Source organism: Columba livia, chromosome Z (assembly GCF_036013475.1).
Source record: "Columba livia isolate bColLiv1 breed racing homer chromosome Z, bColLiv1.pat.W.v2, whole genome shotgun sequence".
Lineage (NCBI taxonomy): Eukaryota > Metazoa > Chordata > Aves > Columbiformes > Columbidae > Columba > Columba livia.
In genome coordinates this window covers 2,639,480-2,653,170 of record NC_088642.1, presented here as the reverse complement: position 1 = coordinate 2,653,170, position 13,691 = coordinate 2,639,480, and the positions used below count along the sequence as shown (strand labels likewise).

Here is a 13,691-nt window from a genome sequence, read left to right as displayed (position 1 = left end):
TGCTCACACGTCCCGACTCAAAGGGGTTGTCCAAAAGAGCCAGAACTTGGCCACGCTGGAGCAGAACAGATGGATTTTATGCTTTTGTTGGGCTTTGCTGGGTAAAGAGTATTCTTATTTATCCTGGTGTAACTATGGATTGATTCCAGGGATTAACTGATGCTACTCTGCATCTGCACCAGCGGTCTGCAGGACAGTCTTGCAGATGGATCTGAATCACACCATCCTACAGAGACCTTCTGTGTTGGTGCCACCAAGAAGATGCTGGCATGGGATGTGCAGCTAGTTTGGGACTTACAGAAAGAGCCGCATGGGCACAAGAGCTAGAACAGGGACAGCTATACCATTACAAAAACACCTTATATCACACAAAGGACTACATATACCCCTATGGAGCACTTGAAGACTGAGGACAGATGCTGTCTCCTGGTCCAAGAGGTGCCAGAGGCACAAGGAACGACCCCCACCTTCTCATCCACTATCAGGCCAGAGATCATTGCCTCTCACAGGTCTGTCTTTGAGGCTGCTTTTTAATGAAAATCTTGATTACTGCTGGGAAAAAAGTAGCAACCAGGTTTATTCCAACTGCTGTGGGCAGCTGGGCAAAGGGAATTTGGCTGGTGCTGCTGAAGGATGGTTCCAGCAGCACAGCGACAGAGGGAGGAGCCTCTGGGAGAGAGGCATCATCTTCCACTGGAACAGCTGGATGCATAAGGCAACATCTGTACAGCTCTGATTGCATCTGTCTGGGATAACAGTAGGAGTAGAATGAGTTAAAGTGCTACAACTTCCAGGTAAACCTATGGGATGGTACAGATCAGTGTCGCAGTGCAGCGCCATGTCCATATCTATGGAGGTTTTCATTCTTAGCTCCTAAATGAAGAGTATCTTATAGAGAAGCTGCTTTGCTCTTCCTATCTTACACACAAAAACCCACCAAAAAACACAAACCAAAAAACCCAGATGTCTAACACAATGGCAACCTCAAGTATTTTAGTGTTGGAGAATCACATGTGCACAAGGAGCACACGGATTCTGCTGCGAGGTTTGATCCACCTCCTGAGCAAAGGACCGGAGGATGCTCCGAGTGTGTGTGTGTGTTTGGGAAATGCCCCGAAGAGCATCATCAGAATCACTCACACAACTTCAGGGTGTACTTTTTGTCCTGGGAGGGACGACGTCACCATCTTACCCCGCTTTCCCCATCATTTTGCTATCTGTATTTTGCATGCCACAGCACAGATATGTCAGCATCTCATTAAACGTATGACAGTGAATTCTCCCTATGAGAGGAAAATTCATTAGTTAAGTGGACACAACAAAAGGAGACATTTGGAAACACCTACCTAACCATCCACCCACTTTGCCTCCCATCTCTGGCATTTCTAATCCACGTTATCTTATTTCACATATGCATCGCATTAGCAAAACGCCCTTTGCAGCATTTCAATTCCCTCTCCTTGTTTGTCCACGAAGACACTCAACAAGAAATGAACATAAACACTGTGTCTTGCATTTTATATATATACATATACATTTTTTTTTTTTTAAAATATATGAATATATATATCCATTCAGCCCTTCCGAGGAACGGGCAGGAACCCAATGCCGCACTTCAAAGCCGTGCACCAGCGCCCGACAAAACACCAGCACCGCGGCACGCCGGGGACTTTCCTTTTCCAAATCGGTGCTTCCAAATATTTAGAAACTCACTTAAGCCCCATTTTGACCGCTGCCTCTATTTGCAAACCCTGCCCTGCGATTCATGTCGGGTCGAGGGGAGCTGCGCTCGCATTGTTGGCATACCTGAGGATCGGCGGAGGGACTCGCTCCCTGCACAAAGAACAAAGCCCTGAGTTATTGCAGCTCTTTTCCCTCTGCCGAGTGCCAATTATGGTTAGAGAAAACCCTTGTTTATAGCAAAATCCTTCCAGTTGGGGAAAAAAAAAAGAGATTTAATTATAAGGGAATGGCGCTGTGGGCGGGCTGGCAAGTGGAGCGGAGATATGGGTGTGGGACGATGAGCAGGGCTGCTCCCCTTGCCCAGGTGGGTGCTGGGGGCTTCAGCTTTTGGGATGGTGAAAATTGGGATTTGAAGCCTTTTTCTAAAACCCATGAAGTCTCAGCAGCGAACTGGGCACTTGCATCGGGGGTGCAAAGCGCGGAGCAGAGAAAGCCAGGAGTGGCTGCTTAGGAACAACAAGATGCTTTTTAAATTGAAAGAGGGGATATTTAGATCAGATATTAGGAAGAAATTCTTTACCGTGAGGGCAGTGAGAGCCTGGCACAGTTTTGCCACAAAAGCTGTGGATGTTCCACCCCTGGAGACATCCCAGGCCAGGCTGGACGGGGCTCTGAGCAACCTGAGCTGGTGAAGATGTCCCTGCTCATGGCAGGGGTCGATCTTTAAACTCCCTTCCAACCCAAACCATTCTCTGACCTATGATTCTATGAAAGAGACAATCCAGTTAAACATCCAGAGCTCCTCAGTGCTGTGTATGCCAAGGTACATGCTCAGGAAGCGCATGCATCAGAGAATATTTTTCTAGCCCTGTCTTTTCTTCCATTTATTTTAAGGAACAGAGTGCGGTTTCCTCTCCTGCGTTTCTCATATTTTGCTTAAAAATAAAATTTGAACCTCTATCAAACCAAACAACTTCTTGCCCAAGGTGGTAAAAAAAAACCAAACCTCTTCTATGGTGAACCCATCAGAATAGGGGAATATAAGTCCCCCCAACACAATTCAGCCCTCAAAAGCCAGTACAAAAATGGCAGTGGATCCTTTCTACCATTGCAAATGGCTTCTTGGAAACATAGAAGGCATCTAATAGAGCACGGTCTGATTTATACTGAGAGCAGGGCAACTTTAATGGCAGCAGAAGCACGGGTGTAAATCTCCAGGCACGGAAACAGCAGCTGCACAGCCCCAGCCCTCTGAATTTGCTCTGAATGCCACAGAATAAGAATGAGGCTTTATGGTAAAAGAGAGGGACACGTCCTTCTGCCAGGTAGGAGGGATTTCTAAGGGCACAGCATCATAAATAATCATTCAAGCCACTCTGGACGTTCCTCACATAACCTGTGATAAGCCATGGAACAGGTATTGAGAAGACTAAAAATATGAACCAAGGCTGGAACAGCTCTGCTGGGAGGACAGGCTGAGAGAGTTGGGGTGTTCAGCTCCAGAAGAGAAGCTCCAGGGAGACCTTATTGCACCTTTCTGGACTTAAAAGGGGCCTGTGAGAAAGATGGGGACAGACTTTTGATCAGGGCCTGTTGTGATAGGACAAGGAGTGATGGTTTTAAACTCCCTTTCTGCTCTGCCCTGGTGAGGCCACATCTGCAGTTCTGTGTCCAGTTCTGGGCTCCCCAGTTTAAGAAGGACAAGAATTACTGGAGGGAGTCCAGCGGAGGGACACAAAGACGCTGAGGGGTCTGGAGCATCTTTCTGATGTGGAGACACTGAGAGCTGGGGTTGTTCAGCTCGAGAAAAGAAGCTGAGCTGGATCTGATCAATGGGACCAATATCTGCAGGGTTGGTGTCAAGAGGATGGACCAGTGGACCAGTGGTGCCCAGTGACAGGCTGAGGGGCAACGGGCACAGACTGAAGCACAGGAGGTTCCATCTGAATATGAGGAGAAACTTCTTTCCTTTGAGGTGCCAGAGCCTGGCCCAGGCTGCCCAGAGAGGTTGTGGAGTCTCCTTCTCTGAGACATTCCAACCCGCCTGGACACGATCCTGTGTGATCTGCTCTGGTGACCCTGGCTGAGCAGGTGGGTTGGACTGGATGATCTACAGAGGTCCCTTCCAAGCCCAACCAGTCTGTAAAGAAGGGAGATTCGGGCTGGAAGAAATTGTTGTCCCTGAGGGTGGTGAGAGCCTGTCCCAGGTTGGCCAGAGAGGTGGTGGATGAACCATCCCTGGAGACATCCCAGGCCAGGCTGGACGGGGCTCTGAGCAACCTGAGCTGGTGAAGATGTCCCTGCTCATGGCAGGGGGGGCACTGGGGGAGCTGGGAAGGTCCCTTCAACCCAAACTGTTCTGTGATTCTATGACCTTCATCTCTCTTTTCCAATTATTGAGGGCAGGTTGCACCTCTGCTCCTTCAGTGCATTTGAGTTTAAAGGCACTGGTGAAAGGCCTCTGTGAGAATAAAGAGGAGGCTGCTTGCGAAAATGCATGCTGAAATGAGAAAATGAAATGAATGGCCAGTCCTAAACGAGAAAATTCCTGCCATAAAGCAGTTTTTGAAAAAAAAAAAAAAAAGAAATGGTCATGCACTGCCCTGCTTTGCTAAACAGGCAGATGGGACCTGTATTTCTCCTCTGAAACTTTAATGGGAAGAATATGATTCTGCTGCAAGCGTATTTTATATGCCTGGCGATTAAAGACAAAGGGAAGGGCATAATTTATAGAATTGTGAAACGCAGAGGATAGCTTTCTGGTTGCAATGTTTCTTTATTTTCTTGTTATTCCTTTTATTCCTCCTTCTGCTTCTAGGCTTGTGAATGGTGATGTATGGGCAGCGGTGGAGACAGAAATCTTGTTTTTATATTCACATGGCAGGTAGCCCATCAGCTACACGAGCTGTGTCTCCTCTGAACAAGAACAATCCTGAGAGCCAAAAAAAGTGCTTCAGTGTATCCTCAGGCTTTCTACTGTGTTTTCTTGCTCCTTACAGCCATCTCACCTCTCAGTTTTTAATGGGCTTCACGCTTCCAAGCAAAAAGGCTGAGGTGAGTTTTGGCGTAGTCAGCAGCGCACAACATGGCCAAGCTCATGCCCCGTCTGATCCTCCAGGTCCTGCATCTCCAGGGACAATTTGCTCCTCAAGTTTTGAGCTTTGCCAAGACCCTGGCATTCCCCATCCATGCCAGCTCCGTAGGGAGTGAGCGTCACCTCGGTTTGGCTAGAAACCTTGTAGAACAAGACCTGGTGGTCCTGGTGGCCATGAAGGTGCCCAGGAGTCAGCAGCATGTCCTTGCACTTAAGATGGTTGGACATACACTGAGTCGCATTAGCAAAAGTGCTGCCCAGAGGTGTAGAGAAGTGATCCTTCCCCTCTATTTGTCACTTGTGAGACCACAGCTGAAGCACTGTGTCCAATTTGGGCTCACCACATGGACATTGTCATTGTGGAGGTACCCCAAGATGGTTGTGGAGCTGGAGCACACAAGATAAGAACAGAGGTTTATTCAGCCTGGAGAAGAAGGGGTTAATAGGGAATAAAACTTCTTAATCTACCTACCTAAGGCATAAATGTGGAGAAGATGGAGTCAGTCTCAGAATACAAGAAGATACGGAGAGAAGTTGCCCAAAGGAAGTCTAGATAAGATGTAAGAAAAGCATATTTTAGGAAGAGGCTGGCCAAGCCTTGAACCATGAAGAGCCTTGAAACCTAGAACCAGAGAGGTGTTGGGATTTGGATCCTTGGAGATCCTCAAAACTCACCTGCACAAAGGAATAAGCCTGACCTAGAGCTGAATCAGGAGCCTCCAAAAGTTTCTGCCACCAAAACCAGTCTCTGACTCCATGTTCCAGTTTTGGAGACAGGGAGCCGAGGGACAAAGGAGATGAATTAGTAAAACCACAGTCATGTAGGGTACCTGCACATGAAGCCACATCTCCAGAAATCAACCTAAAGCCCTCCCCACATGCCACCATAATTGTGTGTGTGTGCTGGGCTTTTTGGGGTCATCTGCTCTTCTCGCTTCCCTGGTAGAAGATAGCGTTTTTCTAGATGCAAAATCCTTTGGATTTCCTTTTTTTTCTTTTTTTTTTCATCTTCAGGGCCAACTCAGCAACTCATCTTTCTGCTAAGACTGTCAGCAAAAGTGTCAACTGTGCGGCTGTTTTCTGTGATGTGGAATCATGCCCACTGAGACTTGGACCAAGACTACGCGGCCCATTTCGCATCAGCCACCAACCAGCCCACACTTGGCAAAAAGCGCAGAACCGTATCAGCCATGCCTGCATGACTCCTGGCTTTGGGCCATCTTCCTCCAACCCTCTGCGCGGCCACGATATAAATCTTGCTCTTCTTTCACTAGTCTTTGCCATGACAACACAATCACTTGGCTCCCCCCGTGCCACGCTCTCATCGGGCGTTTGTCAGAGACGTGTAAGTGGAAAAATGAACTCTGTACCCTGGCAAGAAAGGAGAGCAGCTCTTCACAAAGCCAACCGCTGCTGCCCTTTCTCAGCTCACATGTTTGCTGCACGGGGAATTCAAGACTTCGTGAAATCACTGTGAATATTTACCTGCACCAGGAGCCAATCCACATCCCTCCCTTTCAGGGAATAAGCAAGAAAGACTTGTCCAGATAAATGCAGGGCAAGAGTTTTGCTTTCCCTCCAATATCTGCACTCTCCTGACTTAAATACCTCCAAGAAATATGCATGTGCACACATCCTTTATTCAGACCTGAATTTATTCTTTAGAAAGAAAATTGTTTGTCTTATTGAGGTGAGAAAGAAGAAATGGTTGCCCTGAGGGTGGTGAGAGCCTGTCCCAGGTTGGCCAGGGAGGTGGTGGATGAACCATCCCTGGAGACATCCCAGGCCAGGCTGGACGGGGCTCTGAGCAACCTGAGCTGGTGAAGATGTCCCTGCTCATGGCAGGGGGGGCACTGGGGGAGCTGGGAAGGTCCCTTCAACCCAAACCGTTCTATAAGTCAGCTGAGTCCTCCCATTCACCCCAGCAAAGCTACAACTCCCAGTAAATACAGAAAACCGTTCCCTGAATCAGTAAAACTGAAGCTCTGTAGCAATTTTTATATACTACCTAAATGACCTTTCCACTGGTTGAAACCTCTTTTATTGAATTATTCCAAACTCTGACTTTACAGCATCGCTAGAGCCTGATGATGGGACGCCAGGACGTGCCATACCGTGTAGGAACAACCACCCGTGGGGAGACCGTGAGGCCAACAGAGAAGGCAGTGGGGTTGGACACGATGCAGATTCAGCTCAGGAAGGTCACACAGTTATTATATTATTAGCATGGGAGGGTGGAGTCCCACTTCTGTCCGGAGAGAGGGAAGGGAGCCCATCCCCTGCTGAAAGCCGTGGGCGGACATATTGCACTTGGCCAGCCAGATGATTAAGGCAGGTCCCTTAATTTAACATTTCCCAATGGAAGGGGAGGGAGAAAAAGCAATGTGGGGGGGTGGAAAGAACCCAGGCAAAATGCTAGCTGGAGAAAACAGGGTGGGTCGGAGAGGCTCCCGGCAGAGAGGAGATGGGAGGAAGGCTCAAGGGAGGAAGAGAAGGCTCCACCAGCTTCAAACCCGGGGCACGGAGAAGCGGATCAGGGTGGGAGGAGATGAAGGAAGCAGGAGAGGAGATTGCAGGAGCTCAAAGAACAACAAAGAGGAGGAGAGAGGAGAAGGAAAAGAATTATGCAGAGCTTGGAAGGTCAAAAGAGTCAACTTCAAAAGGATTCCTTAAAAGACATAAAGCCTTCATATTCAATTATTTAGTTTTCACACAAGTCTAAGTTATATATTTATAATTATTTTTTTTTTATTATTTTTTTTCCCTCTCAACACTCAATTTGGCACAAAGAGAAGCCTGGGACTCTCTGCTTTCCTAATGGACCGAGACAGGGATGGAACCAGTGTCACCCACTTGCAACAGATGGGGAGCGAAGGAGAAGAGGCTCTTCTGGTTCATGGCAGGCTGGGAGTGAGAAGGGCTTCTCCTTTGTGGAACTTAAAAATATCTAAAAATTATTTGCTCAGCCCGAAACAAAATGTTTTCCTTAAATTCTGGGCACCTGTGCAATTAAAAACACAGGAAATGTTGAAGCAAACAAATGGCGCTGCCAGTGAAAGCCAAGGCTTTCGCTTTGAAGATGCTGAAATGAAACGCTTCCGTTTTTCACAATCTGACAAAACTGACCCTACACACACAGTAATTTTTCCGTGATCAAAACCTTCACTTTGTACAAAACCGTATTTGGCTGAATTATCTCTCCCAACTGTACTTAAGGAATCTGAAGCTAAATACAAAGCTGAAAGAGCCGTCTCCTGTATCCCGGGGCATTCAACCCATCAGCACACTTAAAATCACTGACAAGCTATAGCAAGGTAATGTCAGGAAAACGGTACCCAACAGGAGGTTTGAAGCCAACACAGTGAGCTCTGCAATAAGTTCCAGTCCATTAAACACCAAGCTTAAGTAAAATATTACAGCGGGTCACGTTTTAAAGCAGACAGACACGTTTTAGAGCATCCATGAGGATGCTCTTGGAGGAGAATGGAAATTCTGCCATACCCTTTTTCAGCCTCCTGCCCTAAACACCATCATTTTCCTCCCCTCCTGACTATAGATACTTCCTTCCACTCAACACAAGTTTTTATCCCGTTTTGGCAGCGGATGGCAGCAAGGATTTGTGCCACCATGGCTTTGCCCCATTACTTGAAGCATCAGCAGGGCCACCAAGGTGCCACCCAACGTGACAACCAGCCACACCAGAAAAATAAAACAAACCAAAACCAGAAATGAAGTGACTTGGTGAAGGCCATGTAATACGTCAGCAACAGAGCAAAGAGCAGAAACCGTGTCCTCCAGTTACTGCCCACCCAGATCCCAAGTGTTTAGTACTTTTCTCTGTTCAGCTTTGACCTTACGAGTTCCCTTAACCTTCTCCTGGCAGCTTCCTAATGGGCAAATAAATCTCTGGAGAGTATCTTAAATTCTTTTTTATCACAGACTGTATCGGTGCGATAATAAGATCAGCCTTCAGACTCCCCATTAAGTCACAGAAGGTGTGGTCATCAGTCATGCTTTTCCCAGCCTTAATTGCCAGACAGACACTTTAAGTGGAAAGTCCATCTAATGAGCCCAATCATTAAAACATCCCTGGTTCCTATTTGAGATGGAAAATTATATTACTCTAATAAGGGGGTTGCATCTTTGCCCCCCTATTCAATCATGTGGCGTGGGGAAAGGTGAGACTTCTCTGCGAGTTTGCCTTAGATGTGTTTCATTTAAATACAGACCCTACTTCAGGCAAGAAAAAAGGAATAAAAGAAGGAAAATGAGGTGGTCGGAGAAGATGACGGCGACCTAGAGAAGAGCAAAGGGGTCGCCATGGATGGTGGGGACACCATGGATGCTCCTGAGGGTTGGCCAGGTGGAGATGGTGGAATAGCCACCATGGTGGGTGGACATGTCAAGGTGGAGAAGATGTGATGTCTGGTGTGCTTAAGGAAAAGGCCGGATACAATGTAGGGATTGGGCTCTTCAATGGGACACCACTTTCCTAAGCAGTTTGCAAGAGAAGTCTTCATTTGGATAAAGAATTGGTTATATTTGCCATCATCAAGAGCCTGCAGCATGTTGGGGAAGTGTCTGGGTAGTTATCATGATCCTCATCTCACAGAGAGGTGGGAAACTGAGGCAGGACAGGACACACATTCAGAAGTTCTTGCATGGGGCAAGTCCAACCAAAGTCCCTAAACCTAAGCTCAGGCTAGAAGTCCTCTGCAAAGGGGTAATTCTCTCCTCTCCTGTCCAGTTCCACAGAAATACTCGCCCTTCCCACCCTTCCATCTCCTTCTTATCACAGAAAGCCCCATCTATGTAAGCTCTGCCTAGGAGCTCAGCCTAGGTAAGATCAGCCCAAGCCCCCCGTGGTCTTCAACCGTGATGTGGCTACAGACCAGCATGCCCATCACTCCCACGGGGAGAATCATAGAATTATCGAATGGTTTGGGTTGGAAGGGACGCTCCCAGCTCCGCCAGTGCCCCCCCTGCCATGAGCAGGGACATCTTCACCAGCTCAGGTTGCTCAGAGCCCCGTCCAGCCTGGCCTGGGATGTCTCCAGGGATGGTTCAGCCACCACCTCTCTGGCCAACCTGGGACAGGCTCTCACCACCCTCAGGAACAACAATTCCTTCCTCATGTCCAGCCTCAATCTCCCTCCTTTAGTTTAAAACCATCACCTCTTGTCCTATCACAACAGGCACTGCCCAAAAGTCTGTCCCCATCTTTCTCACAGGCCCCTTTTAAGCACAGAAAGGGCACAATAAGGGCTCCCTGGAGCTTCTTTTCTCCAAGATGAAGAAACCCAACTCAGCCTGGAGAAGTAGATGCCCCAGTTGACCTTCTCCCATGGCAGAGCACCAGCGGCGATGGCTCCTGCACCAGGAATCCCAGCGGGAAGCCTGGGCAAGCCAGAGTTATCAGCTCCGCATCCAACAGTGGCTTTGCCAGGCGCTTGGAGTGCTGGTTCTGAGCAAATCCCTAATAAAATAAAATATATTAAAAAAAAAAAAAAAAGAAAGAAAAAACCCAACGAAGCACGGAAGGGTGTGTTCCTTTTGGGTAATAATACATCTGAAAACTGCACGGTGAGGCAAAGACAAGGCCGCACCCTAAGCCACCCGAAGGGTGTGGGCATTATACAATGATTCACCCACACCCAGAGCCTCCGACGACAATTAACATCCAGCCCCGCGTAAGAATCGGTAAATACCATATATCAAACCAGGAAACGTCGACATTTTCCAGGCTCATCAAGAAATAAACCCCAAAGATGTGTCTTAACATGAACACCACTCTGGGCAGATCTGCACCATCGCAACACACGGTGATTATTTTCTGCCCTTCTTCTGGAAAATGCCAGGGTAAAGTCAACAGCATTTATATCTTGAGTTATATCAAGCATAGATTTCTTAAGTTTTCATCATTTCCATCTTAAAAAAAATAAAACAAGAATAAAGAGAGACGATGGAAAGATCTACATGTATAATTACATTTTGGTAACTACAAAGTCATGCGAGGTGCTTTATAGATAATAAAGAGACAAGATCTCATCACACCCAAGTTTATTTTCATAGCCGTAAATCTACTTCTGGTAAAGTTGCCGGAAAAGATTTTACTCTTGAGTAATAATGGAAACAAAATAGCGCTTATTAAAGGGAAATGGGAGCAAGGACTCATTGGATGCTGAAAGACAACAGAGAAAATCAGTTTGTTATTACCAGCGAGGAGAAATAACTCTATTTTGCTGGTCCAAGATACCGGCAGCGAGACCAGTTGGTTATTAACAGAGATCCTACTTCTTTTCCTAAACTGCGGCATAGTTTCCGTGATGCTCATAAAAACAGCAATTAAAGACGCAGCTCTGGGGCTGCACCAACAGCGTGTATTAGGGGACAAAAACCACCAGAACCAGAGTGTCCCCAGACCTATTCCTAATAATTTCCGAGGTTGGGAAATTCAAGTTGCTTTTCCAACATAAATCCACCTGGTCATTAGAAAAAAAACCGGCAAGGAGCCGTGAAGATTATGATAAATCTACCTTCTGGGCGATCTCAGGAAAAAGGCAGAGGTGATGCTACCGGCTTTGTGTCTGCGTGGAGGATGGAGCTTGCGGAGTCGCCATAGACCTGCCTAAAACAGGGAGGCTGGAAGCCTTCCCGAGGGACAGGCGGTGCTCCCGAGGAGGAATTCTTGTTGCAATATTAACGAGGGAGGAGACGGGACCGCTGGGGAGAAATGAAATCTATTTTCCTGGCTGACACAGCGGGGAAGAGTTTGGATAGCTCGAGAGCAAGGGGGTTACGCCGGACGATGCTGTTTGCCTTCAGGGCAGCCAAATTTGGGGCAGATCGGGAGATGTTTGTATGGATACGAATGTCTGAATCTTGACTGCAAGCAGGAGAAAGGATGGATTTTAATTCTCCAGCTGTACAGCCTGAGTAAAAGGAGCAAAGCATAACCCTGACAGAATACGTATAGGCAAGGAAAGAAAAATATCTGCTGCTGTTGTTTGCTGGTGACAGCTCAGAGCATCTTCAGACCAGACTAAGTTTATACTGTGCAAGGTGCAGGGTTTATCATTATGATGATGATGATGATTATTATTATTGTTATTATTACTATTATTATCTTTATCATTATCATGATTACTAATTGCAGTGACCATTTATACAGCAGCAGTGTCTTATAACTACAAGTGAGATGCTCATCCCCCTATAGACACTAAAAGCGAGAGAGAAGAACGAGCAATCTGTCTCTAAATTCTCGTGTTCCAAACAAACAGTGGGAGAAAAAAAAAAAGAGAGATTACCCTGTTTGTACAGATGAGGAACAGAGATATGAGAAGATTTGCTGCAGGCCATGGAGGAAACCCATGGCAGAGCCAAAATTTGGAGTTAGTTCTTCCAAATCTCAACTCACCACCTTATCTAGATCATCAGCCTGAGCTGGCTCCTGCCTAAGGCTCAGGTTTAGCCTAAGACTAGAAGCAGCCAAAAGCTCAGAGTTGCTCCAGATCAGGGCCACCAAATGTGCCAGGTGGTTGCCATGGGCTGAACCTCATGTACACATCTCATGGTCGGTGTCACCAGCCCAGCATCCAGCTGGCTCAGCCTGTCACCAGTAGAGTTTTGGCAACCAGTAAAGCAGGAGGATTTTGGGTTGCACTGATACAGCACAACTCACCCAAAAGGAGCTGGGATGGCTCTCTACAACTACCTGAAAGGAGGCTGTAGCATGGAACATGTTGGTCTCCCAAGTAGCAAGTGGTAGGATGAGAAGAAACGGCCTCAAGTTGCGCCAGGGGAGGTTGAGGTTGGATCTGGGGAACAATTTCTTCCCCAAAGGGCTGTGGGGCATTGGAACAGGCTGCCCAGGGCAGTGCTGGAGTCACCATCCCTGGAGGGGTTGGAAATACACAGAGATGAGGTTCTCAGGGACATGGGGCAGTGCCAGGGGTGGGGTAACGGTTGGACTCAATGAGTTTGAGGGTCTTTTCCAACCAAAATGATTCTATGATTCTATGGATCTGAGCTCAGCATTCCCGCAGCTCACCTGGGAATTTCACTGAACCAAAGCACAACATTTGGGTTTCCAGGGAGGGATGGAAGAAAAATCCCAAAGGAAAAAAACAACAGGGATAGTTGGAGAAGCTGGGAATGGCACCTCCTCGCATCCATGCTCAAAAAACGGCATCAGCAGCAGCAAAAAGGGGTTTTTCAAAACATAAACAGTTTTGGGGAAGAAACGAGAACTGCACAGGAGCTGAAAATAAGCAGCAGCAAGTGAAAAAAAAAAAAAAAAAAGAGAAAGGATTAAAGGAGCCCGAAAGAAATAGCGAGCAGCAAATTGCAGGGAATTGTCAGGCAAACAATAAAAGGCTCCTCACCATCTCCCTGCAACAGGCGAGTGGCACTGGGAGAAAGCAACCCACGACAAATGAGAGCGGCAAAAAGGGGAGACGGAGAAGGGGGGCAGAAATTTCAGACCTGGCGGATTTGTTAAGTGGTTATTTTCCCTCTGTCTTTGCAGAAGACAAAGGGGAGGTAAAGCTCCCCGAGACAGGGATTGTATTTCACTCCGCGGTCGAGGAGGCTTTCGAGTGGCTGCAGATAGTGGCAAGAAATGGTCCTAAAAAGATTAGAGCTCTTAAGGTAGGGCAAAATACTATAGCCAGACAACACACTCGAGTTTTAATGACAGTGGGGAGAGAATTGAGTGAAGCATTGTCTGCTGCCTTTAGGAAACCGAAAACTTAATTTGAAACAGCACAGACTAGAGCTGGGCTTTTCTCAGGAGAAAGGCTTTATTCCTGCCCTTTAAGCATCACTTTTTTATCCTTGACATATATTTTCCATTCATCGCTTTCCCACAACCGACACAGGTTTAGGAAGGGTCTTCTGTGTTTTTAGAGTGATT

At 47.1% G+C, this 13,691-nt stretch overlaps 1 protein-coding gene across 10 annotated transcripts in view; it reads right to left on the bottom strand.

Annotated features, from left to right (window-relative positions):
* The window catches only part of ZBTB7C (zinc finger and BTB domain containing 7C), a 165,108-nt gene that overhangs the window by 26,599 nt on the left and 124,818 nt on the right, over nt 1-13,691 (bottom strand). The window contains exon 1 of one of the 10 annotated variants that reach the window (XM_065046852.1): nt 11,314-11,411. The exons of the other annotated variants lie outside the window; for them this stretch is intronic. The gene's annotated coding sequence lies outside the window, so the exon portion shown is untranslated. Of the gene's footprint in view, nt 1-11,313; nt 11,412-13,691 lie in introns of those variants that run through there. 10 annotated transcript variants of the gene reach the window in all.